General features: G+C 39.9%; 1 protein-coding gene across 24 annotated transcripts in view; it reads right to left on the bottom strand.

Annotated features, from left to right (window-relative positions):
• FOXP1 (forkhead box P1) overlaps positions 1-27,689 on the bottom strand; it is a 628,059-nt gene that overhangs the window by 509,266 nt on the left and 91,104 nt on the right. For 20 of the 24 annotated variants that reach the window (XM_063721982.1, XM_063721987.1, XM_054550593.2 and 17 more), the window contains one exon: positions 27,096-27,225. The exons of the other annotated variants lie outside the window; for them this stretch is intronic. The gene's annotated coding sequence lies outside the window, so the exon portion shown is untranslated. The remainder of the gene's footprint in view (positions 1-27,095; positions 27,226-27,689) is intronic. 24 annotated transcript variants of the gene reach the window in all.

Raw genomic sequence — 27,689 nt, 5'->3', positions numbered from 1 at the left:
AAATTAGCCAGGTGTGGTGGCACATGTCTGTAATCCCGGCTACTCGGGAGGCTGAGACAGGAGAATTGCTTGAACCCGGAAGGCAGAGATTGTGGTGAGCCGAGATCACACCATTGCACTCCATCCTGGGCAACAAGAATGAAACTCTGTCTCAAAAAAAAAAAAAAAAAAAAAAAGAAGACGACGGCCAGGCTAGACCTGTCATTTTCTTCATAACAATGCGACGAAGTGGAGACTAATATGATCTCCACTCGACAGATGGGAAAACTGAGGCACTGGGTGCTTAAGGAATTTGCTTAAGATGGAACAGCCAGGACATGGTCTAACCTAAGCCGTCCAACTCCCTGCTCTGTGAAATCTAAGCTTGTGCACGTCCCACAGCCTCTGTTTTACATCACTGAAGATGGCACTGAAACCTCACGTTTATTCATGCAATGCTCCACAAGGGCAGGGGCCGCACTTGGTTTCACTCATTATTGTTTTAGCACAGTGGAGGTACTCTAAGAGTTTAAAAAAAGAGCAAATCCATCTTTCCATCCATCTAAGCTAGGGGTCCTTAACCCCCAAGCCGCTGACAGGTACCAGCCCATGGCCCGTTAGGAACCCAGATGCACAAGAGGCGAGCAAAGGGCAAGCAAGCATTACAGCCTGAGCTCCGCCTCCTGTCACATCAGCAGCGGCACTGGATTCTCACAGGAGGGCGAACCCTATTCTGAACTGTGCATGCGAGGGGTCTAGGTTGTGCACTCCTTATGAGAACCTAACTAATGCCTGATGATCTGAGGTGGAACAGTTTCATCTGTAAACCACTACCCCCAACCCCTCGCATCCATGGAAAAACTGTCTTCCATGAAACAAGTCCCTGGTGCCAAAAAGGTTTTGGGGACCATTGATCTAAGCAACATGCTGGACAGATAAAACGAAACACTTATAAAGCTGGCAACCACACACAAGTGTTTACAGTCTCCTGTGGAAACAGATGCCAGCCCATCCTAAGCCTGCCCCAGACCTTTCAAGGACGCTTCCTCTGCCTTCTCTCCACCACCGACTGCTGCTCGACAGCACCCAACCTCTCTGCTTTCCTGGCCTGCCCTTATTTTTGTTTTGGGGCTGGAAAAAATCTGAACAGGCGAGCTGCTAACTTTTCTCTAGAAAACAACTTTCCCCAGCTATTTGTCAACTTCTGTCATTCAAAGGGATACAACACAAATGTATATCTTTAATGAAATTCACAGTCAAGGAAAGTTGTCATCATCTAGTTATATCTGTTATGACATACATTTCATTTTGTTCAATACATAACAGAGAAGCTATTTAATCAAACAGAAGATTCTTGCTAAAATGACAGTCCAAGCAATGTCCAAACAAGCATTTATTATGCTATGTGAATCTGATCGAGATTGGATTGTTTTCAGCGGAATTTTTTTTTCCTTCCTCTCCCATTGAGAAAATAGCTTAGGGGGTGGGTGCAGAAAACAACACTGGACAATGGAGGCGGAGTTTGATGCTGACTCAGTGCTGAGTGCAGGGACGTGTGCCCCACCCGAGAGTTTACAGGGAGAAAGTAGAAAGATACATCCGACCATCAGGAAGGTCACAAAGGGCACTGCCTAGGGCAGGGGGTTGCATCTTCCCTCTCCTTACCATATAGTTCTACATGAGAGACGCAGGTACAAGCTCTAAACACAGACACATGCCAGGAATGATGACATCTGTGTTTCTCAAGTGATACTTATCCTTGGATACGTTTTGTTTGTCTTTACAATTTAATGAACACTTAGCTTCAATGAGAAAACCCATGTTACTGCAGGAGAATTTAGTGGGTTGGGGAGCCAGCCCAAGGCCAGAAAAACAAAAAGAAAAAAATGCTGAAGGAGGTGTCTGGGTACTTGGGTTTTGGGCACCACAGATGTTGCAAGCTTGAGAAAAAGGAAATATTATTATATGTGTGTGTGCGTGTATGCATGTGTATATAACAAACATACACATGTACATGCATACATACCTATGCCTATGCACACACATATATATATACACATACATATATACATACACACACATATATACCTATATACCAGTAATGTTTAGAGGATGATAAATTTCTTCCTTCTGCTTCATTCACCACACAGTACCTGGAACGAAGTAGGATTTCAACAAAGAATTGTTGGATGATTGGATGGGTAGATGGATGAAAAGACAAGTTAATAGAAGGATACATGGGTAGGTGGGTGGGTGGTGGACAAATGGAATCTCCCCAAAAAGAAATGACTGATGAAAATTATTTTAATACATTATTCTAAGACACGGCGGCGCTTTATCCAGGGACTTCCTCCTTACTATTGTTCAAGGTGTATCCTCAGCCATGCCACGACAGCTCTTGTATTAAAGGAAGAAAACATCTTTATAAGATAGTTGGGGGTAGCCTGTGGCTAAAAAAACTTTCCTTTTCCTGAGCCAGGTTAATTGGTCACCATGGCAACAATGACAAAGACTGCCAATTAGCCCAAAACTTTATATTACTACGCTAATGTTCTAAGTAAATGAGGGATGGTGGAGCCCAGTAATTCTCATACTGAAAGACTTGTTAAAACAAAGATCGTTGGATCTCTCTCTTAGAGTTTCTGATTCAGGAGGTCTGGAATAGGACCCAGGAACGCACTTCTACCAAATTTCCAGATGATGCTGATACTGCAGTACAGGGACCGTGCTTTGTGAACCACCAATCCTGACAATCTCCAAGGTTCCACAGATTCTAATAGGTTACAAGTCTACACATGATCTACCAAAACTCTTCTTAGCCGAATGGACTTGGAAAAGTAGATCCACCTTATCTAAGGTACCATAAAGGGTCACGGCATTGTTAAATTTAAGATCAAGATACCTGATCATTCCAACAGTCCTCATTAGGTGGGATTTTTAATCCTTGGAGAAGCAACGTTTTTTTTTTTTTCTTTCACATTCCTATATTCATTTTTGGCAAGTTAAAAATACCTGTCCAAACATTTGAAAAAATGAATTTCAAAAATTCATTCACAATATGATGACATACATTGAACTCAGGAGTCTGTAAGAAATTTCCAAGGGATCATCTAAGTCATTGCTTGGCTTCAAAAAGGATTTGCAAACCAGCCACCAAATGTCAATAAGTATGCCTGACTGACGTGAAGGTGAAGGACCCCAACATTTCTCCTTGGTGTGACTGTCCTGTTTCAGTCGGGCTACCTTAAAAGACTCTTGCCATGTTCTCACATCACACAGGGATCTCACCTGCTCTTCGACACGTGATACCTTTCTAATGTTAGGTCTCTGGAGAACAGCAGGGGTGAGCAGCCCCTTGCTTACAATTCCTTTTGTTATGTATAAAGACATTAAAACTCCCATCCACCCCACAACCAGGCTTCTCCTCTATATGTTAAGTAGTTTCCATTCCTTTAACCTTTCTAAAAAGATCCCCTTTGCCACCCTTTCATCATTGTCATGGATCACCTCTACAGCCTTTCCCAAATCCCTACCCTTTCCTTGTTTTCCCCCTGGGGACTGGACAAGTCACTGGCCCTGACTCTTTCATGGACTCTCATTAATACATCCTGACTCATGCGAGGCTTTTAAGAACAGCACTTCACTGCTGACACAAGCATCAGTGTGAAAGGAGAAGCACCAGACGACTCCACTTGACTGAAGATCTGAAAGAGAAAAACGAGCAGGACCACGTTGGCATGTGGGTGCTTGAGCAGGACACAAAAGATATCTCAGGAGTCACTCTCCTGAATGAGAATTTGGACCCAGGGATGTTTGAGGCCTGTCGAATACTTCCAACTCAGAGCAATTCCACCGGCGCTGGGTGTTGGCTTGTAAATGGCAATATCCAAATCAGAGAGGAAATGACAGTGCATTCCAAGCAAAATGGCACACATTTAGACTGACTAAGAAAATAACAATAAAAGTGCAAATTTATTCTGCATGTGTGATCGTGATTATCATTACATCAAGTTCCATATATGCCCAGCCAGAATAAATATTAACCCATTTTATAAATGACTTTATACTGCATTTGTGGATACAGCTCCACCCAAACCCAAAACAACACTGTTTCCATAGTAACCAACAGATTTCAAAGAAGGAAAAAGGAGGGGAAGACTTCAGAATGGATAGCAATCAAATAAAATAGCCAGCATCAACAAAATATGTCAGCATTATTTAAAACACACAGGACCATTCTATAGTTTAATCTCTTTCCCAGAAAACCACTCCTTCTAAGTCACCTTCTTGTAAAGCCAGTCTTCCCTCAAAGAAACAATTGCAAAATTGTTTCCATTTTAATTGAGGAAAGAAACAAATTTCTTGAGTCATTCCTGGGATCCAAATGGGAGTATGATGAAGAAAATAACATCTACTAAGTGACTTAGCCCACACAGAAATTCACATTGATTACCAATTGGTAATTATGAAATCTTAGCTGGGCTTTGATGATCATATTAGAGTGTCCATTTTCTTGCTGAATGTAATGAGGGAGGAAAAGAAGCAAAAGCCAAAATGGAAAGCCAGGGAGCTAAAAACCGTAAAAGCTGCAGACCACCCTCAACTGAAAGCCCGATTTTTCACTGGAACTTTCTCAAATATCAGTTCCCCCCAGTGAATTTTGTACACAGATGATGTGCAGTAGCTCTCCATATCCCTGCAAGTTCTTTGGTCTTATGCCAATAGATAAAATTCAAAGCAACACCTATAGGCAGCATCCTGTCTGTAGGACAGAAATGGCCTCATGTCGGGTAATCTATGAACTCTAAAAACTCACAGCCCTGGTGATCTCTCTCTCCTCTCGCTTTCCAACTGCCTCCTGATTTCAAAATATTGCAGATAAAATAAAATAAAATATTAATAAAATAAAATTAATAAAAATAAAATATTCATAAGACATAAAAAAGGAATTTTGAGTCTCTAGCTCCTACTGTCCTTTGGAAAGAAGTTCTAAAGTAATTTATTAATGTGTTCTCTCCTATATTCTAGCTGTGTGACTGTAGGTAAGTTATTTAACATCTCCTTAACCTTCCTGAGCCTGTTTCTTCATCTGTAAAACAGGAATAACAGTATCTACCATATAGAGTTGTTATACAGATAAAATGAGTTAATTTGTACAAAGAGCTTAGTGGAATACCTAATACACAGCTAAGAGAATGTGTGTTACTATTACTGTTGTTCTTCATAAGTAATTCTTCTTTCTTAATGACTTGAGTCAAATCCTAATGGCTTTCCTAAAAAAACAACATTTGAGGCCGGTGCGGTGGCTCACGCCTTTAATCCCAGCACTTTGGGAGGCTGAGGAGGGCAGATTGCCTGAGCTCAGGAGTTCAAGACCAGTCTGGGCAACATAGTGAAACCCCGTGTCTACCAAAAATACAAAAAATTAGCCAGACATGGTGTGTGTTCCTGTAGTCCCAGCTATTTGGGAGGCTGAGGCACGAGAATTGCTTGAACCCAGAGGCAGAAGTTGCAATGAGCAGAGATCACACCACTGCCCTCCAGCCTGGGCAACAGAGAAACATTTCTGTCTCCAGGAAAAAAAAAGAAAAGAAAAGAAAACACTGAATATTGCAGAGAGAAATACTGCTGAACTAGGAGATCTCATAAACTTCAACTATCCAGTGTATCAACTAGTCTTGAATGGCATAAGCTTCTGAGACAGACAGAACTGGATTTGAATGGTCCTTGCACCCACGTGACCATGAGTCTGTGCCTTAACCTTCCTAAGCCTCAGTTTCCTACTTCTACAATGGGAGCAGTTAGAGAGTGGCCACCTAAAGACTTGTAGCAAGGGTAAGTGGGATAATCCCTGTATAGCATTTCACAAAGAATCTGCTACATTAAATATTAAATACATGTTGACCATTATTATTCTGTTTCCTTGCTTGGACAAAACATTGATTCAACAACTATTTATTGCATCCTACTGTGTGCTAGATGGTTACAAAAATTGACACGGTCTGCGCTCTTATGAAGTTTACACCCAAAAGGGGAAAAGCTTACACTGAATAAACATAAACAAATATACATATTTAATTATATATATAAATTATATATTATAATAAATACACTTTTATGTTTATTATATGTTATAATAAACATACACCAAAAAATAATTATATATATATATAATTATGAACTTTGACAAGTGTTATAAAGGAAAAGAACAGGGCGAAATAACTGAGGTTTGTCAATGGGAATATTAGGTTACACTCTTAAGATTTTTCTACTGTACCCAATATAAAACAAAAATGGTATATCCCACCAATAATCACCCAGAGTACAAACGAATGTTTTGAGTATACACCTTCTAGTCATTCCACAAAGGATTCAAAACAACTGCAGGGCCTTCCTTTTAGGCAAAACTATAACAACGTTCCATTCTTTTCAACTCAGATGGAACACAGGCTAAGTTTATGTTTATAGCAGACATGCAAATTGAATACTCAAGTGATAGAAAAGAAAAAGGTAGAAATGAGAAAGTCCACCCTGAAAGCCATGCCTCCAAGGACCCCACATGTTTTGTTCCTGTGTTACTTTATGAATCATCAATATCTTAAGAATCATATAATCCTGGAATACAGCGGCAGCTTTACCACATTCCCAGGTGAATAAAATGATAACTCCATGTTCTGATGATTCAAAGTGGTTCCACCTGATCAGACCAAGAAAGACCGGCAGCATAACACCAGGTGACTCCCAGGTTTAAAGATTTATCTGAATTTGTTCTACAGCCCTACTGGGAGAGCTTCCCTGTACTTCTTCCTCCAGTTTGCCTAATGGTAGAAGATGGCCAAATGTAATTACATTTACATTTTATTATGAAGTCAGTGAGTCACTAAAAGTCAATGCTAGAAGGTACGTTTTATAGTTTTTCATTATGTTTTGTGTGCTTCATTGCCTTTAGGGTCATATTTTTGTTGGGGGAGGAGTTATAAGTATGGAATTCTTATTTTGCAGAGGACATACTTTTTTGTCAGGGTGTTTGTTTTTACCTCCTCAGGACCACTCTCACCCTGGATTATTTGAATTTCCCTATTTAACTGTGTTCCATCATTCTTGGTAAGGAATAAAGATTTAGACTTTCAAGACAGAAAATACAGAACTGTTCATACCCAATAAACACTCGATACAAACCATACAAAAATGGTTGACCAAAAAATGAAAAATCGTATGGGTCCGAGAGGATTCAGTAGAAGTTCTGAAAGTAGGTAAAATGATACTTTTCCTTTTTTTTTTTCTATGCTACATTTTAAATTACATTCTTCAAGTCGTATTTTGGGTGTCGGTTCCACTTGCTCTGATACGCAGTTCAATGAAGTAAATGATGCCAACCCTGAGGGAAGACCTCTCTTATTCTGCCCAGCATCTGGGACTTTGAAACCAGCCCAGAACTCCAACAGGAAACCCCAGTCCAGAGAACAAATAATAAAGAGAATACAAGCTCACGATTTTACTCCTAACAAGGCATGTTGTTAATTTTAACTATTTTAGTCCATAAGAGAAGTAGGTTAGAATAATGGAAATGCTAGTCGGTTTTTCCCCCCAAGTGAGAAAAGAGGAAACTAGTCTACATATTAACCCCACTTATTCAAACTCCCCAACATATGTGTAGCTCTGCAGCTGCCATTTATGGTGTGCTCCAACCATATGTACGCATTGCACTCCAGGGCACCTTCAATTAGTTAGTCCTTATGATGACACAGTAAGAGGGATTTTTTTAAACTTCAACTTCTCAGATGGGGAACCAAGGCTCAGTATGGCAAAATAACTTATGAAAGGGCCAGACAGCTAAAAAATAACTGAGCTAAGATTTGAACCCATAGCCTGGCACCAGAGCCTGTGCCTGTAACCACTACACTCCATTAGACAAACACTGGTCTCCGTTTTAGGTAACAGAATAACATCACATGTGTAGCTCATTTAATCTCACAGGCTCTCTCTGTGGAGTATACTATTATTTAACAGAGGAAGATAAAAAGAGATGCAACTGGATGGAATAATTTACCCAGGTACATACAGCTAGGAAATGGTAGAACTAGGATTTTAAGTGAGACCCTAAATTGTGGGTCAGCAAACATTCTCCAATACTATGGCCCAATATGCTTCCCTGAAATACACTCCACCTTTGGGCGGGTAGACAGGATCGATGTGAAAAAAAATGAAGCAACTGAGAGGAAGAAACAAAAATTTCCGACATTAGATCTTATTCAGAAGTGGCTCCCCTCATGTCATATATCCCTCCTCTAAGCATTGTCAAAATATTGTCCCAAAATTTTGTGTATAGCTTTCTCACAAGTAACAAAGTGGCATGAAAAACCACCTATAACCCAAGGACTTGTTCTACAATGAAATGGCAGAGTCATAGATACAACTGATGTATAACTGCCTGCCACCTCCCTGCCACCAACCGCAAGTGAAAGAAAGAGAACAAAAGGAAACCAAATCAAATGTCCAACAGAAGGAACATAGTTAACCAAATTATGGTTTAAGCCGGTGATCCTCAACTGGGAGTTAGAAGGGGATCGATATTAGGAGCTGTGTGGGAGCATTTTTGGTTGTCACAATGACCTGGGAGGCATCCTGCAAAATAAATACCCTGCAAGCTATGACACACACAAAAAGAACTGTTACATCTCAAATAGTGATGACATCCTCATGGAGAAAGACAGTAATTAATTATGAAGCCCTACGTGTGTGGGAAATGTCACCTGAAAGATACTGAACAGGCCCTGGCACAGAGTAGGCACCTAATAATAACTGTGTAATGACTGGATGATCTATTACACCGTTCATAAAAGATAATATGGCAATATGAAAATAGTTAACATTAGGAAAAGAAAGTAGGATAAAAAGTTATAAGCACAAGATAATTGCAACTATATATTTATTTAAATTCCAAAAAAGACTAGAAGGAAATACACTTAGATGTTTATTTTTATTGTTTCACAATAGCACGAGAATTAGTGGCTTTTCTCTCTGTGGCTTAAGCATAGTATAATTGATCATGAAACAGTGAAAAACCTAAGCCACATTTAACTGGCCAAAAGAGGCCTAGAAAAGAAGAGTAGAGTGCAACCATTCCTGAATAAATGTGATCAAGAGAAAAGAACAAGAAGGTTTTTGAAGAAAGATAAATTATGACTGTCACCTGGGTATTTCTAGACAGATTTCTGACCCTCATCTCCAAATTCCGAGTACCCTAGTGCAGGGGTCCCCAATCCCCGGGCCACAGACTGGTTTCCGTGGCCTGGTAGGAGCCAGGCTGCACAGCAGGAGGTCAGCGTCAGGCAAGCGAGTGAAGCTTCATCTGTGTTTACAGCCGCTGCCCACAGCTCACATCACCACCTGAGCTCCGCCTCCTGTCACATAAGCAATGGCATTAGATTCTCATAGAAGCGTGAACCGTATTGTGAACTGCACATGTGAGGGATCAAAGTTGTGCACTCCTTATGAGAATCTAATGCCTGATGATCTGTCACTGTCTCCCATCAACCCCAGATGGGACCATCTAGTTGCAGGAAAACAAGCTCAGGGCTCCCACTGATTCTATATTATGGTGAGTTGTATAATTACTTCATTATATAATACAATGTAATAATAATGAAAATAAAGTGCAGAATAAATGTAATGTGCTTGAATCATCCTGAAACCATCCCCTCCTCTGGTCCATGGAAAAACTGTCTCCCATGATTCTGGTCCCTGGTGCCAACAAGGCTGGAGAACTGCTGTAGTTTACAGGCCCTGCCCACTGAAGCCTTCCTCATGGAGTTTCCCATCTCTGTTATGCACACTGCCATCCGCTGTGTCAGGCAAGCTCAAGTCTGAAGTCATGATTTTCTCTTCTCCATCCTATGGCTCCCACCTGCAGGCAGCCCTCACATCCTCTCAGCCTTCACTACAATTCCTATTCCATCTCACCTTCCCCCCTGCTTCTATTTCCAATGCCATCCCCCTAACCCAAGACCCTCCCTCTCTCCTGGATGCTAACCCCACGCCGTCCTACAATTTCCTATCATGCGCAAGGAACACCCAAGCATTTTTATTAAGCAGACTAACATGCTCAAACTCCATGATTAAAATGCTCAGTGGAAGTAGCAACTATAATTTTTTAAGAAGTAATGATTAGCACAGAAAATAAGTTTGGTCTCAAATATTCCCACCAAAATATACCTCCATGGCAATCGGGGAAAGGGAGAGGGTGGTAAATGTCAACTCATGAGAAAGGAAGGGTCTGGGGGCACAAATCAAGGGAGACCTAAGTAGGCAGGAAGTGTCACTGAAAACCTTCAAAATCTTGCATTATACAACAGCATAAATTTGGCCATTTAAAATGTAAAAATGGGCCAGGTGCAGTGACTCACGCCTGTAATCCCAGCACTTTGGGAGGCTGAGGTGGGCAGATCACTTGAGGTCAGGAGTTCGAGACCAGCCTGGCCAATATGGTGAAACCCCATCTCTACTAATAATACAAAAATTAGCTGGTGTGGTGCTGTGCATCTGTAATCCCAGCTACTCAGGAGGCTGAAGTAGGAGAATCGCTTGAACCCAGGAGGCGGAGGTTGCAGTGAGCTGAGACTGTGCCACTGCACTCTAGCCTGGGAGAAAGAACGAGACTCCACCTCAAAAAATAAAAATAAAAATAAAATATAAAAATGATGTATTTTCCTACTAAACTCTTCAAGGAAAAAAAAAAAAAACCTCTTCATGGAGATCCACCAGAATAAATTATTCTATGATTTGGGGATACCTTTACCACGTCAATGGGGTGCTAATGGTATACACATTCTGGTATGAAATGCACAAGCCTACGATGACAAAGTAGAACACAACCTCAAGAAAGCAGATTATCCGACAGCATTCAAAGTGAAACATCACTAGTGTGTTAAGTGACTCTTCGACTAGATATGTCAGTAAATGGTCCACATAATGGAAATAACTGAAAGTGGTTTTCTCCCAATCAGGTTATAATCCATGAGGGAATCTTTATGGATGTGCTGTGTTTATAGTGGATGAAAGGAATTAATTTAGAAAGAAATCTGTCTCATATTCTCTTTTTTAAATATAAATTCATCAAGTTCTTGTTTTTTTTTTTTTTTGAGCAATGGTTAAACCAAACTAGTCTGAGCCATAATTTGGTTAACTATTTTCCTTCTGTTGGATATTTCTTCTGGTTTCCTTTTGTTCTCTTTCTTTCTTTCATTTGATGGTGGACGGAGAGGTGGTGTGCAGTTACACATCAGTTATGTCTATGACTGCCATTTCATTGCAGAATGAGTCCTTGGGTTATGGGTAAAATTTCATGCCATTTTGTTATTGCAATGGCGCGATCTCAGCTCACTGCAACCTCCACCTCCCAGGTTCAAGCGATTCTCTGGCCTCAGCCTCCTGAGGAGCTGGGATTACAGGCATCCGCCATCATGCCCAGCTAATTTTTTTTTTTTTTTGTATTTTTGTAGAGATGGGGTTTCACCATGTTGGCCAGGCTGGTCTCAAAACTCCTGACCTCAGGTGATCTGCCCACCTTGGCTTCCCAAAGTGCTGGGATTACAGGCGTGAGCCACTGCGCCCGGCCACATTGATGGTTTTTTTTAATGTGTTTGTGCTTAAATTATGTTTCCTGTCCTTTGGTCTTATTCGCAGTTTAATAATAACTGATTAGGTCTATGACATTCCCCAGGAACCTTAAGCTTTAATAATCTGTTTCATTAAGAAATCACTCATCTGAAGGAAATTTACTGACACTTATCTCATTCTCCCTCTTGCTCTTGGTAAGAGACACCTTTGGTTTTCAAAGACAAATGAGAAAAGGTGAGGGCCTTTATGTATCACCAGAGCCTTGAGCTAGGGTTGCAGACACAGCTTTCTTCCCGCCTGGCTGGTTTCTGCCATCTTTCTTTCTGTAGCAACAGGTGCACAATGAGGTGTGACACAGCGCCCCCCAGAAGATCCACCAAAAGCAGCACACAATGCTGCAGGCGTCCCATCCACCTAGCAAGTAGAAAAGTTCAAGGTGCTGGAAGTGTCCCATTCTAGGCAGATGCTCAAAATCTGAACACTTAAATCCCTTTGCATTTCCATAGAATTCTTTCATCTCCATGTAGGGCTCTAATGAGCCCCCAGAAACTGTAAAACTCTCATAATCAAATGCAACTGAAGCATCATAAAATGAGAAGTCTGGGAATTATGTGTAGGTTGCCATGACTTAACTCATTATTCTCATTTCCTTAATAAAATATATTTTAAAATAGCTCTCTATTATTTATAGCAAAAAGTAAAAATATAAAATTTTTGATTCAAATAATTACATAGGTAAGCTCGACAAAAGCAATTCTGAACTGTATAAAACCATACAACACAGAGTTAGCAAACATTTCTAACCCTTGATTTCTATTTCTCTTATGATGTTGAGCCTTGCATTCATAATGCTACATTGAATATTAGTGCTACATCCAACTAAGGTAACCATGACACCTACAAAATACACACAAGCAATGCACATGACTGAAATCCTGTCAGATTATTTACGTGACAATGGAAAAGAATATTACAAGGTAATTTCTAATATTGAAGATTTGTATGCATACATAAAGTACCAACTGAAATAGATCTTCAGAATGAAATTTCCTAAAATGATTAAAGTAAAATGTGAAACCTCACAGTTTATACAAGACAAGAAACATTTGGCTGCAAATCGTTTTATAATTTTGCTAATTAAAAATTATCCCATTTTCACTTTGGATTCATTATAACAGAAACAGGAATAACCTTACCATGCCAGAAACACAAGCAAATGGTTAAAGTTCTACTCTTAAAAAAATCTTTAAAAGTTGGCAAAACATTCATTAGGCTACAAATCAAAACCCGTCTGTCCTTGACATCTCTTTAATGTCTTCCAGATTCTACATCTTCTTTTTTAATCACTCGCTGAATCACTCAAAAATTAAAATATGTTAAAATACCACCCATCTTGGACCTCTAGAAAAGTCCTCTGATAGAATACAACCTTCAGCCCCCTACATAAGCCATGGATCCGTAATACCACCATCTGATTTATGTAAAGTATTCATTATATTTCACAATGAGAAAAAAATATTCCCAGAATCATGCCTTCATCAATATATCTGCTACATGTGAAGAATATAAATAAATACTAAAAAGGGGCCACCATGAACTCTCTCTTGTGAAGTTTGCCAAGTAGAAATGGGTACAACTATGAGTAAAAATAAAAATCATTTTCAAGCTTCCAAGGTGTTACCAACAAAATATGCTTAAAAAAAGAAGAATGAGAGTGGCAAGGAGGTTGACTGATGAACAAGTATTTCTCTGCAAAGCTAATGAAGGCAATGTTTACAGCCTGCACTTATTTATTTATGCTTCTCTTCCCTGAGCCCTCCATGCGCCATGGGAGTCAGTATGCATTAATGGCACTGAAAACCAGAGAACCTTCCAACTGCAAGTTACAGTAGTCACTGTGTCAGTGGAAACAATGAATCACAGACATTCAACCTGGGATGAGTTGTGGCAGCACCTTACATGTGTCACCAATGTGTCGTGTGACATGGCTGTTGCCATGGTGAGGCACCATGTTCAGGAAATGTGTTAAGTCTCATAGAAGGCACCCAGCCATCCCTCAAGATACCCATGCCCAGTAACATTGTGATTGGCTTCCTCTCTGAGAATCTTGTTGAAAGGAGGGGGGAGGGAAAGTCACTTGGAGAAAGCTGAAAGAAAATGAAGTACACCATCCCCAGTGTTGTGTGTGTGGGCTCTGGCACACTGAGAATAGCAGTATCTTTAACTCAAAATTAGCTTGAATAGTTTCAATGGAATAAAAGCAGACTATCCCAAAAGGGGGAGGGGGTAATTTTTACGTCACTTGCACAATTTACATGCATTAAAACAAAGGATAGGGCTGGGCGTGGTGGTCACACCTATAATCCCAGCACTCTGGGATTGGGGAGTTACCACCTTTACTTCTACACAGTTACCTGGCTTGAAATGGAGAAAAGCCTATTCCAGCATACTAAAGTTTCAAGAGACAATTTATAATTCTTTATGTGCCAGCTTCTCAGATTTAGAATTTAGGAAGTAGGTTAAGAACAGTCACAATGTTTCGTTTCCAAATGATGGAGATAGTTTTGTCAAAAAGAAGTGCCCTTAAGTGAATTATATATAAATGTGGATACATCAATAAAATATATCTCTATGACTATTGGTGCTATGGGAAACAATCCACATGGTCACAGGGCACTCAAAATTGGAGCAAAAGAGGAACAGCTGAAGGAGCAAGAGATTTTTAGCCTGGAGTGGGCTCAAGAAGATCTGCTAACTCTCCTCAAATCTTTCATAGGTTGTCAAGTAGAAGAGATGGGTTTTGTAGAATCCCAAGGTACCAAACCAGAGTGGGAAGCCCGTGCATGGTAGATTTGAGTCCAGTGTAAGAAAGAACTTCCTAGCCCTAACAGCTGGCCACAGATATAACAGTCTTTCCCAAGGACAGAAATTCACCATCTCTCAGGTTGATCAAATGCAGTGTGGATGTTCATGTAGTGGTAATTAGGCCTCAAAGACTGAGGCACAAGGTATAAGGAGGGCAGGCAATATCCTTCATTCTTTTTTTGAGCATAGAATGTCTGTCTTTGAATGTGTATGACGTATATCACTACAATACATTGATAGATACACATACATATATACACAAAAAAGTTCACATCCTAGAGAAATGAGGGCAAATTTGCTGTAATGATCACAAACCAAATATTTTGCTTAGGACAAACTTAGGGGCTAACAGCTGGCTGTAATTTATAAAAATTTACTATGTGCTAACTCTTTTCTAATGCTTTACGTGTGTTAACTCATTTAAATCCCACAATCACCTATGAGTTAGGTACTATTATTTTAAAGGTGAGGAAACTGAGGCACAGAGAGATATGACCTACCCAAGATTATACTGTTAGTAGGTGGCAGAACCAGGATTAAAGCCCAAATTGTCTGGCCAACATCCTGTGTGCATATCACCACATGTAGATGTTGACTACATATCAAAGGTTCTACATCTTAACTTGGATCCTGGAGTACATTTATTTTTCACTTAACAAAAAAGATAATTTACAAAGCTTTCAGCACAAGCCTATCTTTGTTGTCTCCTCTCTCCCACTTCCTACCTTTTTTATTACAAAGGACATTTATGTGAAATCATGATATTTGCATCTTAGTCAGTCGTCTTTTCTGAATGTTTATTCCCCAACCCCAAAAACAATACTTTGGTTCATAAATTCTGGCTTGGTGACAATCAGAAACTTTTTTTCTTTCATATTCAAGTCAGTTTTATCATGATACTTGATAAAGAAATATTCCTCTAGATTATTCTTACCTTTCTTGAGAAACATCCATTTCATTTCTACTTCTTGGTGGGGCTTCCACCATCCCTTCCTCTAAAGGCACCTTGAGAATAATGCCCACAAACCTTCTTCGCACACCTTTTCTCACTCAATGCTATTTTCTACATAGGCCTCTGTTTTATGAAAATGCCCCACTCCACAAATTCACTCTTCCCCATGCTTCCCCTGCCCTGACTTCCTCCACCTGTTTACGACACGGAAGATTTACATCTCCAGCAAAGAGAGGAGGGAGGATTTGAGGCATCTTCTCTCCAGAGTGTTCACATGCACATCTGATCACTCTTGTCCTCCAGAGATTTCTTTAGACGCAATCAGCTGACACGCATATGTCGCCTGCTGTCTTCCCTCATGATAAATTAAGGAACATTTAGAAGAAAAGTTCCTACTTCTAATCCTTCAATACCACCTCTAAGGGCTTTGCTGCACCCAGGTACCACTTGCACAGTAATCTTTATAGTTTTCCTTAAGCTTCTCACATTTTTATTAATGTCATAATAAGCAATATCATCTGAGAAGCCAGACCTGAAGTGCTAAGTCTATTTTTTGCTACAAATTAATATATAACACTATGAAAAATAATACATAACTTTTTTTTTTTTTTTTTTTGAGACAGAGTCTTGCTCAGTCGCCCAGGCTGGAGTGCAAAGGTGCGGTCTCGGCTCACTGCAACCTCAGCCTCCTGGGTTCACAATTCTCCTGCCTCAGCAGTAACAGGGATTATAGTTAGGGTAACTGGGATTACCAAGTAACTGGGATTACAGGTGTGCGCCCCCACGCCCAGCTGATTTTTTATTTTTAGTAGAGACGGGGTATCACCATGTTGACCAGGCTGGTCTCGAACTCCTGACCTCAGGTGATCCACCCACCTCGGCCTCCCAAAGTGCTGGGATTACAGGCGTCTGCCACCACACCTGGCCTAATAATACATAATTTTAAAAATTTTTTTTTAATTTTCTGTCTTGCAGAAAATTCATCTTAAATTCCTCCACTAGTGAGATATACAACACATTTTAATAACACTGGTTAGGAACAGACTATAGTTCTTATGTAACTTTTTTTTTTTTTTTAGACCAACATCTGGCTCTGTCACCCAGGCTTGATGCAGTGTAGTGGCATGATCTCAGCTCATGGCAACCTCCACCTCCAGGATTCAAACTATCCCCCCACCTCAGCCTCCCACGTAGCTAGTACTACAGGTACAAGCCACTACATCTGGCTAATTTTTTTTTTTATTTTTTGTAGAGATGGGGTCTCACTATACTGCCCAGGCTGATCTCGAACTCCTGAGCTCAAGCAATCCACCCACCTGGTCTCCCAAAGTGCTGGGATTACAGGTGTGAGCCACCACGCCCAGCCTTACGTCACTTTTCAAAGTCTACTTTTCTTCTTTGACTTGTCTTCCCTTTTTCATTTCACTCTTCACCTTGAACCTCATTTTTACATCTAGATATATTTTTGTCTTTTATTAAGTAAAGGAAGGGCCTCACTAAATTGTACTCTAAATCAATAATTATGCAGAACAGCCTGTCTCAAGATAAGCATTAAATAAAAACTGATGACATTATTATTTCATCAGAAATCGAAGAGCAAGTGAGCGAGCAGAAACACCAGAGAGCGGGAACAAAGGGCCAGTCCTCGCCACTGCTTCCCAATCTTCTTCCAGACTGGGACTTGGCAAACTATAGGCGCATGGGCCACATCCAACCTGCCACCAGTGAGCTAGTTTTTACTCTTAAAGGGCTGGGGGAAAATGAAAATCCTACTACTACTTAGTGACATGTGAAAATCATGTGAAATTCTAATTTCAGCGTCTGTAAATAAATTGTACTGGAACACAGCCACACCCCTTCATTTATATACCATCCATGGCTGCTTAGAGGGGACAAAGGTAAATAGTTGTAACAGACCAGGTGGCTTGCAAAGCCTAAAATGTTTACTATCTGGCTCTTTACAGAAAAGATTCGCTGATCCCTGTTACAGGCAGAAATTAGACTGAGCCTCCCACCATCATACACATACACAAACTTTTTTTTAATTACAAAAGTTTTCCTAAAAACACAGTAGTAAAAATAAATAAATAAATAAATAAAAATTTAAAAAAAGAACAGAAGGAACCTACCTCCATATTAGGACCACCATTAAAAGCTCATTTTTTTGTAACCGGGGCAACAACTAGAAGCACAGACACCCACCTATTGGCCTCATTATCCAGCAGCTCGAATTTTGGTTCCCCTAATTTCTCATGCAATTCTGCAGAATATTAACCATCCTAAGAGTAAACTATCCTGATACCTTTTTAAAACAGCAACATTATTAACAATTAAAAAGCTAGCACCACACATACACAATAACTTTCTTATATTTTAATATGCATATCCATAGTCTGATTATAACAGCGTGGAGAGATTGACAGGAAATGACTGAGTGTAATGGCTCCAAAGGAGACACTACATTGATCAGTAAATAATACATGTTCCTTGAAACTGTCTAACTGCATATTTACACTTGTCAACTCTCATACACTTTGATGACAGAATTCTTTTTCAAACATCTAAGTAAAAACTCTAATACTTATTTTTAAAATGCTTTTAATAATTACAAAAAGCATACTTCTAGGATATGTAAGGTTTAAATTTTACCCATCAAATAGTGCCACCTGGAGCATTCATTGCTACATCCTCAATATTCTTGGTTTTATCAGGAAATTGGCAAATGTCTCAAAAAGGTTCAAATACAGTTACAAGCAGCATATATCTAACATTTGCAAGGTGTCAAGCACTGTATTAAGGACTTTCCACAGCCAATAGTGTGGATGACACCACTGTCCCCATTTGGCAGAAGAGAAAACTGAGGCTTGGAAGGAGATGTGACATGGTCGGGGTTACGGTATTATTGAGTCCTGGGGCCAGGACCTGAGGCTATCCACTCAACTTCAGAGACCATACGCTCCCTAACCAGTCTAAGAGCCTGTGTCTCAGTGTGGGCCCGGAAGTCTATATTTAATGCGCTTCCCAGGCAGTGCTGAGATGACACTTTGAAAAACACAAAACGTGGAGGTAAGGAAGAAAATGTAATGGGCCCTAAATTCAGGTTTCCTCTACAGCCCTCCAAACACTGCCCACAGGAAGATTAGAGATAAAAATCTGTAACACACGTATTATTGCCCTTGGCATGTCATACATACTCAATTGTGACAACTGCCATCATTTTATAAGTTACTTGGGGAGTGCTGGTACGTCAGGTTAAAGACATTGTATCTGTATTGTCCAGTAAATTACTCCTGGACAAAATGGGCTGATGAGGTCAGCATCTCCTTGCCCTAAGACCCCATATCAATTAAATTACACTGGCAGCTGAGGGCCAGCAGGTGTTGGTGTTGGGTAGAGGATAGGGGTGCAGAGGCCTGGTTCTATCCTGCCTGTGATTGGTTTATCAACCACCAGACTAGACAGTGAGCTAGATAAGCCTCTCATCCCCCCAATACCCCTTTTATACAATAAAAGTGGTCAAAAATATTTAAAAGTAGAGAAAATAGTATAAGAAACCCCCTTATATCCATCACCTAGATTCTAGATTTATCAAGCTTCTGCCCCAACATTTTTTCTTATTTTCTGAATATTCATAAAGGAACTTGCAACTGATGTGTCATTTCACTCTTAGATAATTCAACATGCAACTTTTTAAAATAGGGAGAAAAAAATTCCCTTAATAATAACTGAGGCTGGAAGCAATGGCTCACACCTGTAATCCCAGCACTTTGGGAGGCCAAGGCGAGCAGATCACCTGAGGTCAGGAGTTCAAGACCAGCCTGGCCAACATGGTGAAACCCCATCTCTACTAAAAATACAAAAATTAGCCAGGTGTGGTGGCGTGTACCTTTAATCCCAGTTACTAGGGAGGCTGAGGCAGGAGAATCGCTTGAACCTGGGAGGCAGAGGTTGCAGTGAGCCAAGATCATACCACATACCACTCCACTTGAGCTTAGACAAAAAAGAGACTCCATCAAAAAAAAAAAAAAAAGAACCACAGAAAGAATGCAGTGTTGAATCCAGTGGCATGACTCTGGGGAGATTTTTTTCAACTGAGGAAAAAGCCAAGAGGTGAGGAATATTTTGGAGAAAATTTTTGGAAGAAGCCATTCCCTTTTACATTGCTGGCTCTACAAAAATCTTGCAGATGAAAATGCTGTTTTAAATAAGTCAGATTCCATCTCTTTCACAAAGACAAGTATAAACTACAAAATCTTCTCTGCCTAAATCAAAAAGACCTTAAAGAACCACGGAATCTATTCAAAGATGAGGAAGTAGCATGTCCTCATGGTTAAGACAAAGGCTTTGAAATTGGCCCAACTTGGAATTAAACCCACTTCTCACTCTTGCTATGCGATTCTGAGCAGGTGACTTATGCACTAACCTTCTGTCTTCTCAACATTAAAACCAGAATAATACCTAGAACACACAGATGTTGTTAAGGTTCAATAAGATAACCAAGGTGATACTTGAACCAACATAGCAAAAGTAAGTGCCTGATGAATAGCTCTCTAATTATTTATTATAAATATTACTAAAATCTCATCGAATACAGAAGGGATAAAAAGATTTTATCTCATGAGCCTATTCCAATCAATTGGATGGTGCTACATAGAATATCTGTAGGGAAAAATCCAAAAGCCACCATCAGAACAGGCCTGCTGTTTTGGGGGCCTGCTGATTTTGTCATCCTTAATCAAAGTCAACCGTAACCTCCTATTATTACGGGCCAAGAGGGTAACAATTCACGTGTTCACCACAATCACTCTTCCGAACTCTGCTTTTCATGACCAAAAGAAATAATAATATGCAACATATTGAAATAAAATGTACATTAGCTAAATGATAGCTTATATGTACTAATTGCTTATTTTTCTTGAAGACGGAATAAAATGATGGCAATTCTCAACAGGCAGCTCAGCAGCCTGCATATAAACTGAATGGAAATTTCCTTCCCTTCGCTTCTGTGCATTACTTGAATCAACAGAAAACAGAATATTTTCAAAAACAACATGCAATGGAGTTTAAGTTCCTAGAATTTTACATCACGGAAGATATCATTTGAAATATAATAGCTAAATGCCTTCCTCCCTGGTACAGCTTGCTTTGGTGTATTGATAAGAACTAAGATTAATATACAAAAGGAAAATATAAGAAACTTGCCCTGCACCGGTCAGCACCCGGCATGTATATGCCTCTCCCTATGAGAAAGCAACTGCACCCAGAGAGTGAAAGTCTGGGTTTGGCTCTCACATCACCACTTCCTTGCTATGTTAGAGCCTCAGTTGATACATAGGTAAAAAGAGAGCAACATAGACTCATTCTTGTCTTTTCCAAAGTTACGCAAATTGAAAACAAAAAAAAAAACTCTACAAAACTATAATATTTCACAGACATAACACAAAAACCAGTTGAAGGGTAGAAAATAAACTACCTAACAAGTCAATGTGGTGCACACATATTGTCCAGGCTGGTGTCAAACTCCTGGCCTCAAGCAATCCTCCCGCCTTGGCTTCTCAGTGTTGGGATTATGGGCGTGAGCCACAGCACACAGCCCAGATTCTTTCATTAATATGTGAAATGTGGACTGTTTAAAAACTGTCTGCCAGATATTAGGGTAAGTATTGGGTATACAAAGACAAACTGCAAAGATCACTCAAAAGCCCCGACCTTATACCTTATACACTGCATTGTAAATGTAAATGGTGACTCTGTAAGCCTGCCTACAAGAATTTAGGTGGAATAATTCCGAGGCCACATCTACACTCAGTAAAGGAAAGAATATGACCAATTCAATGATGTCTGCCAAGGCACAGGATGGGCACAGAAAAGGGGAACTATAAAATCGAAAGTGTGTCAAGAATGTTTGCCACCTCTAATTTAGCCAAAAGGTTTGATGTTTTGTGTAGGTATCATGTGAACAAAAGTCTGCCCAATACATTAAAAGTTTATGGTGAATTTGTATGTCCAGAAAAATGTGTGTATAATCCCATAAGGGGCTTAGAGAGGAATGGAAAATACCTGCAATATAAATGCAGATTACCTTTATTACAAAGTTGGATCATATTCTCATTCCTAGACTAATTTCCTATATCATAAAACCTATATTCAATTTTATAAATAGCATACACCAAGAATCATAAATTCAGTTAATGCAGAAATTTAACAGATTTTTTTTTAATAAAAGTGAGAAAAGGCTGTTTTAGAGCAAATATCTGAAAGGACAGAAAGGGTTCTTTCTTTGAAGATATGTTTTTCCCTCTGACTCTACCTCCTTAGGGACCTAACCAGAGAAGAAATAAATTTCACAGCTAATATATATGAAGTAACATGTTTAACATTATCCAATGAATTTATATCTATCTACACCATATAAATTTATCTCACATAAACTGTCACCTCCAACAGAATTCATTAAAACAATGTTATAGCTTCTGAATTAAATGCAATTTTCTAATTGGAATTTAATCTTAAAATAGGAGTTGGGGGGTTTATTTTTTAATTGACAAATGGAATAATTCATTAGTTTGTCTTACAGTTCTGTCTGAAGAACTTAAAAGTAAATTTGACACAGGGATGGGCTGGCTACTGCTGTGTGGCACTAGGGAACTGGGGTGGGGGTGTGGAGGTTCTTTCATCACCTGCTGAACACCTCCTGCTGCTTATGGGCACGAAGGGATGGACACTGTCTCTCACCATCCTGAATTACTACATTACTAATATATTCCATTACCTCCACGTAAATGTCATGTTAATTTCTGATCTTCATCAAGCCAGACAATGGTTTCCACCTTGGCCCCTAGCCAGTTAGCTATGTGGAAAATATTTAGCCAATTACATTACTTGTATTGGGTTAGGAACTGGAGAGAAAGGCAAAATAAACGCATCGAAAATACTTCACAGATAAAATGTAAGTTGACACTGTCTTCGCATGCAGGAGCCCGAGTGATACAATCTGATAGGCAGCTGCCAGCACTCATAACTGCTTATTAAATCTAGCCTCTCTTTATGGTATGAGTGAAGATCTGTATTTTTACCAATATTAGGTTCATTGTGTTATGAAAGAGACCAAAATACTTAAGATCATTCGCTCCAGCTTATAAAACATATTATGTAGTTTATTAAATTGTTAAAATTACTTTTCAAAGTCAAAATTCCAGAGACTGGAAGTTTAAGCACAACACAGTGGGCTGGCCCCCTGACAGGCTGCAGCACATGGCAGACCAGAAAGAAACCCTGTCGGCTGGCTCTCCTGGCCCAAGGTACCTGCCAGCTGCACATAACCTTCTGGAAGCTGCGCCACCACCGCCCCACCCCAAAACCGGTCACAGAAAATCCATATTCTCGAGTTTTATTTTAAAAAGAAAGGAACTCCCAGCCAAAAACTAGCCCTTCACCAAGTCTTCGGTGAGAAGGATGCATTTGCCCATGTTTTTATCTCTTCCTAGTAAGTCAAAAGGTAGCAATTTGATTATGAGAGAGATCAAAAGAGGAAGGCTGGGCAAATAAGGGAAAACAATTGTAAGCAAATAACACATAATAATGAATGTTGCATGATGCTTATGTCTTTTCACCAGATCTACCAGCAAGGGACAACTTAATGGTAAAGATGATGCAATGACAGAGCAGAGACAGACGAACAAACCAACACATTCGCCATCTCTAGTCAGCCCTTCTCAAAACAGCTCTATGCAAATACAAATTGCTATGATCACATTTATTAATAATACTGTGGCTAACTGCCTATTAAATATGCAGCAGGCATTGCCAGCCTTCACTCTGGAAGTCCTGTGATGTGCATCCTATAGGTACCAGTGTCAACTAAAGCTTCACACCAGGAAACAGGAGCCAACTCTGACTCCTTCCTGGTGAACGGTGGCATTAAAGAACCACAGCACAAAGAGAGATGCGCAGTGCTCACCCCTTCTTTCGCTGTCTCCTGCCTCTAAGTTAATTTATTATGCAAGCATGGTTATCGCCGGCATCAATCGAGTACATTACCCATCTTCTGACCTTAAAAAATTGGCCATAATGATCTATTTGTGCAAACCTTTTACTTCATGGTTTCATTTCCTTGTGTTTGAGTGAAGCAGTTTGTTGTTTTGGCTGCCTACCTCTGTGACTCTGACGCTGGTCTACCAGGAGGACACTTACCATGAAACGCTTCACTCAGAATTAGAGTTTATTTCAAGCCTAAAGACTCCAAATTATCAGCTGTAACAATTAATTGGTGCTTCTTTTGGTTATTCAATAAACTGTAAAGTTCTAAAAGGCACAGGACTGTGAATAAATGTTTGACAATGGAATGACTAACTATCAGATGCATAATGCATGGAAGGCCAGTCACTGCAGCACAGAGGGAGAGAGTGAGTCCTTTGAGCAAGCCTTGGAAATGCACCTTGAGAAAAAAATGGGGCCAGGCATAGTGCCTCACGCCTGTAATCCTAGCACTTCGGGGGGCTGAGAAGGACGGATCACCTGAGGTCAGGAGTTCGAGACCGGCCTGGCCAACATAATTAAACCCTGTCTCTACTAAAAGATACAAAAATTAGCTGGGTGTGGTGGTGGGCACCTGCAATCCCAGCTACTTGGGAGGCTGAGAGAGGAGAATCGCTTGAACCCAGGAAGTGGAGGTTGCAGTGAGCTGAGATTGTGCCATTGCACTCCAGCCTGGGTGACAAGAGCAAAACTCTGTCTTAAAAAAACAAAACAAAACAAAAAAAAAACCGGGAGGAGAATAGAAAATCAGAACGTATGGTCCAGCTCATAGGATTTCAGGTACCTCTACATTCTACTAAAAAATACTGAGAAGGGAAGTTTTTTAAAGTCTGATAAATACTAACAACTTCTTCATTTACAAAAAATCTAGTATTCCACTAGGCCTAAAAGTACATTTTTTCAAAACAGATATCATTTTCATTATAGTTCTTCAGATGGATTTTTCAAATAATGGGCCAAACCCAATTGAAATTAATGAATAAAATGAGCCTCATCTTCAACAAATCCATTCATGTGGTTTTGTTAAATTTCATACATCAATTTTATAATAGTGAGATTGAGTCAGACTCTCTCAATACCAAAGACAGAGATGACAGGTAACCAAAAACCTGAGTTTGTTGTTATTTCACTATCTTCAGAATTCTAACCCCTTTGATGAATTCTCATGTGTATATGAAACAGACCGAGGCTTTGTTCTCAACTCTACCTGAATTCCTAAAGATATGACTTTTCTTTATTATTATTATTTTGAGACGGAGTCTCACTTTGTCACCCAGGCTGGAGTACAGTGGCACGATCTCGGCTCACTGAAACCTCCACCTCCTGGGTTCAAGGAATTCTCCTGTCTCAGCCTCTCAAGTAGCTGGGACTACAGGCACCCGCCACCACGCCCAGCTAACTTTTGTATTTTTGGGAGAGATGAGGTTGCACCATATTGGTCAGGCTGGTCTTGAACTCCTGACCTTAGGTGACCTACCCACCTTGGCCTCCCAAAGTGCTGTGATGACAGGCGTGAGCCACCGCGCCCAGCCAAGATACGACTTTTCTTAGCATGTGCTGCCTGTTCACTCATCTACAGACCATCCACAAAAGTCTATCATACATGCACAGCAATGGAAAACCTCAGGAGTTCACAGGTAAGAGAACCAAACAACTTGCCCAAGGCCACCCAATAAAAAGATCAAAGATCACTAACAGCTCTAAACTTTCATGACTCCATTAACCATTTCTTTTCATTGTGGACATCCTTGCCTGTGTGTTACTGTTTACTATTTGCCTTATTTCTTGCCACTGACAGAAGTAATATTGTAGGGAAGATAGAAGGCTGGATTTTTTTTTTCTCTCTCTCTAGCTCCAGCAGAACCAAATGCACAGTACAAGTTATCAGTTAACCAACTGTGGCAGTAAGTGCCTTTTCGAGCCAATAGCTCTTTGAAAATCATCTGGTCTCTAATATTTGAGCCGGTTGCTTCACTATGAACACAGTTTCTCTGGACAACAAAACTAACGTATTTTTTAATGTACACAAGGGGAAGGATTTGTCAAAATGACCTCTAGCTATAAAATCTTTACAAATCTGGCCCAAATAATTGAATGCATAACACTGTCTTAGATATATCATCAGAGGAGGCTTAAAAAGCTAAATGGGAAGGATGTCTTAATCTTTGTAATTGAAATAAGCTAGAAAGAACCACTGAATGATGACCAAATAGCTATGGTCCAGTCCAGACCAACCCCAGGGACTTAGCCATCCCACCTAGACTCATGACTTAAGCTGTCCTATTTGTAAACTGAGGTATTTAAATAGATAATTTCTAGGGCCTCAATAACACTGATAGGATAGGATCCTCTAACCTACACGCTTTGTTTTAGATATAGAAAATCAAGCCAGGCGCAGTGGCTCACACCTGCAATCCCAGCACTTTAGGAGGCTGAGACGGGCGGATCACCTGAGGTCAGGAGTTTGACCAGCCTGGCCAATGTGGTGAAACACTGTCTCTACTAAAAATACAAAAATTAGCCAGGCATGGTGGCAGGCGCCTGTAATCTCAGCTACTCGGGAGGCTGAGGCAGAAAAATTGCTTGAACCTGGGAGGCGGAAGTTGCAGTGAGCCGAGATCACGCCACTGCACTCCAGCCTGGGCAACAATAGGGAAACTCCGTCTCCAAAAAAAAAAAGAAAAAAAATCAAAGAGAGAGCCTAATTTGCCCCATGCCAGGTTACTATTAAGCCTCCCAACTCCCAATACAGTGCCCTTTCTGCTTCACTACACTTCTCTCCATTATTTAGAATTTGCTTCCAACATTACTGCACTAAGACAGAAAAAGATGAGGGTCTTACCAATTAAATGCTATTCAATACAAACCCTGAAATGACAAGGTTCTCCATGAAACTGACCTCATCCAATGGCAAGGCTACCACAAATGATGTCAGAGTTGTCACCCAAAATGCCTGGCCTCAACCAATCATTGTCTCTGCTAATGACAAGTCACAGTGTTCATTACTACAGGGGAGTCATTGATTGCTGAGGAACAGGATGGATGGAAAACACACTTAGAGAAAAATATCATCATGTCTCTTCTAACCTCCCCCTAAAAAGTCAATGAACAACCTAATGAGGTAAATTATGATAGAAAAAAATTCCCAAAAGTCTTTCAAAAAATCTTTGAAAATCCCAAGTTTCCAATCCTTTGGCTTTCTCAAAAGTCCTGATCATACAAAAAGTCTGGGATAGGACTCTCTCTCAAGGAACAAATTAGACTCCAATTTTCCCTAAAACTTAAGATGAAAAAATTATTGTCTTATTTAATGGTGGCTCATGTTATCACCAAGTCGTCATGGGACCAAAAAAACAATTACTCATTCAATGTTGCACATGGCCCAAAACTGAGATAGTCCATCCTTCAGAGTATGATTAAAACAAACAAGCAAACAGAGAAAGTTATCCTATGTCCTATCATGCCTTTTATAAATCCTCAGATCACTGTAGGAATTATCTGAAAAGATTACACCAGAAAACAATGACAGAGTTTGTCCCTTCTTTCAAGATAAGAATCTCTCATCCTGGGTGGGCAACTGTCTTGAAGGACTTTTTGTCTTGTGAATTTTCAGATGAATAATCACAAACATTCATTCACTCACCCTTTTGGCTAGCAGGCATCACATCCATCCGCTCATGGCTGACAGCAAATCAGAGAAGGGATCGAAGCCCTCACCATTGCCGAAATGTTTTGTTCGGAAACTGGAATTGTCAACAAAAGCTTCTGGGACACTGCAACACAAAAATATTTTTTACACATAACTAAGATGTAACTTCTAAAACCACCACTTCCTTACACTTGAAAACAGCAAGACATAGATTCTTGAGGTAGGGGAAAACACCGTTCAAGCCAGGGTATGTCAATACATCAAGTGTGATGCTGTCAAATATGAACCGGAAATACTGTTTTGAAAGATACATTTACTAATCACTTCGACAAATACACTGAAAAGTTGTTATTTATTATGGGCTTTGTACCAAATATTTTAAATATTTTAGCATATGAAAACACCACTTCCCATTATCAAGTCTTCAGGTAACAATAAACTGTTTTAACTAAAATATTACACAGATAAATGTACCATTCCCTATTAAGTTATGATCTTTTTCAAAGAACAAAAAAAGTAAAAAAATAAATAATTTTAAATTATTTTAGAAATACTAGTAGTAATAATGAACGTTAAAACTAGTAGGAA

Source organism: Pongo abelii, chromosome 2, assembly GCF_028885655.2.
Source record: "Pongo abelii isolate AG06213 chromosome 2, NHGRI_mPonAbe1-v2.0_pri, whole genome shotgun sequence".
Lineage (NCBI taxonomy): Eukaryota > Metazoa > Chordata > Mammalia > Primates > Hominidae > Pongo > Pongo abelii.
This window is presented reverse-complemented; position numbering and strand designations above follow the sequence as displayed.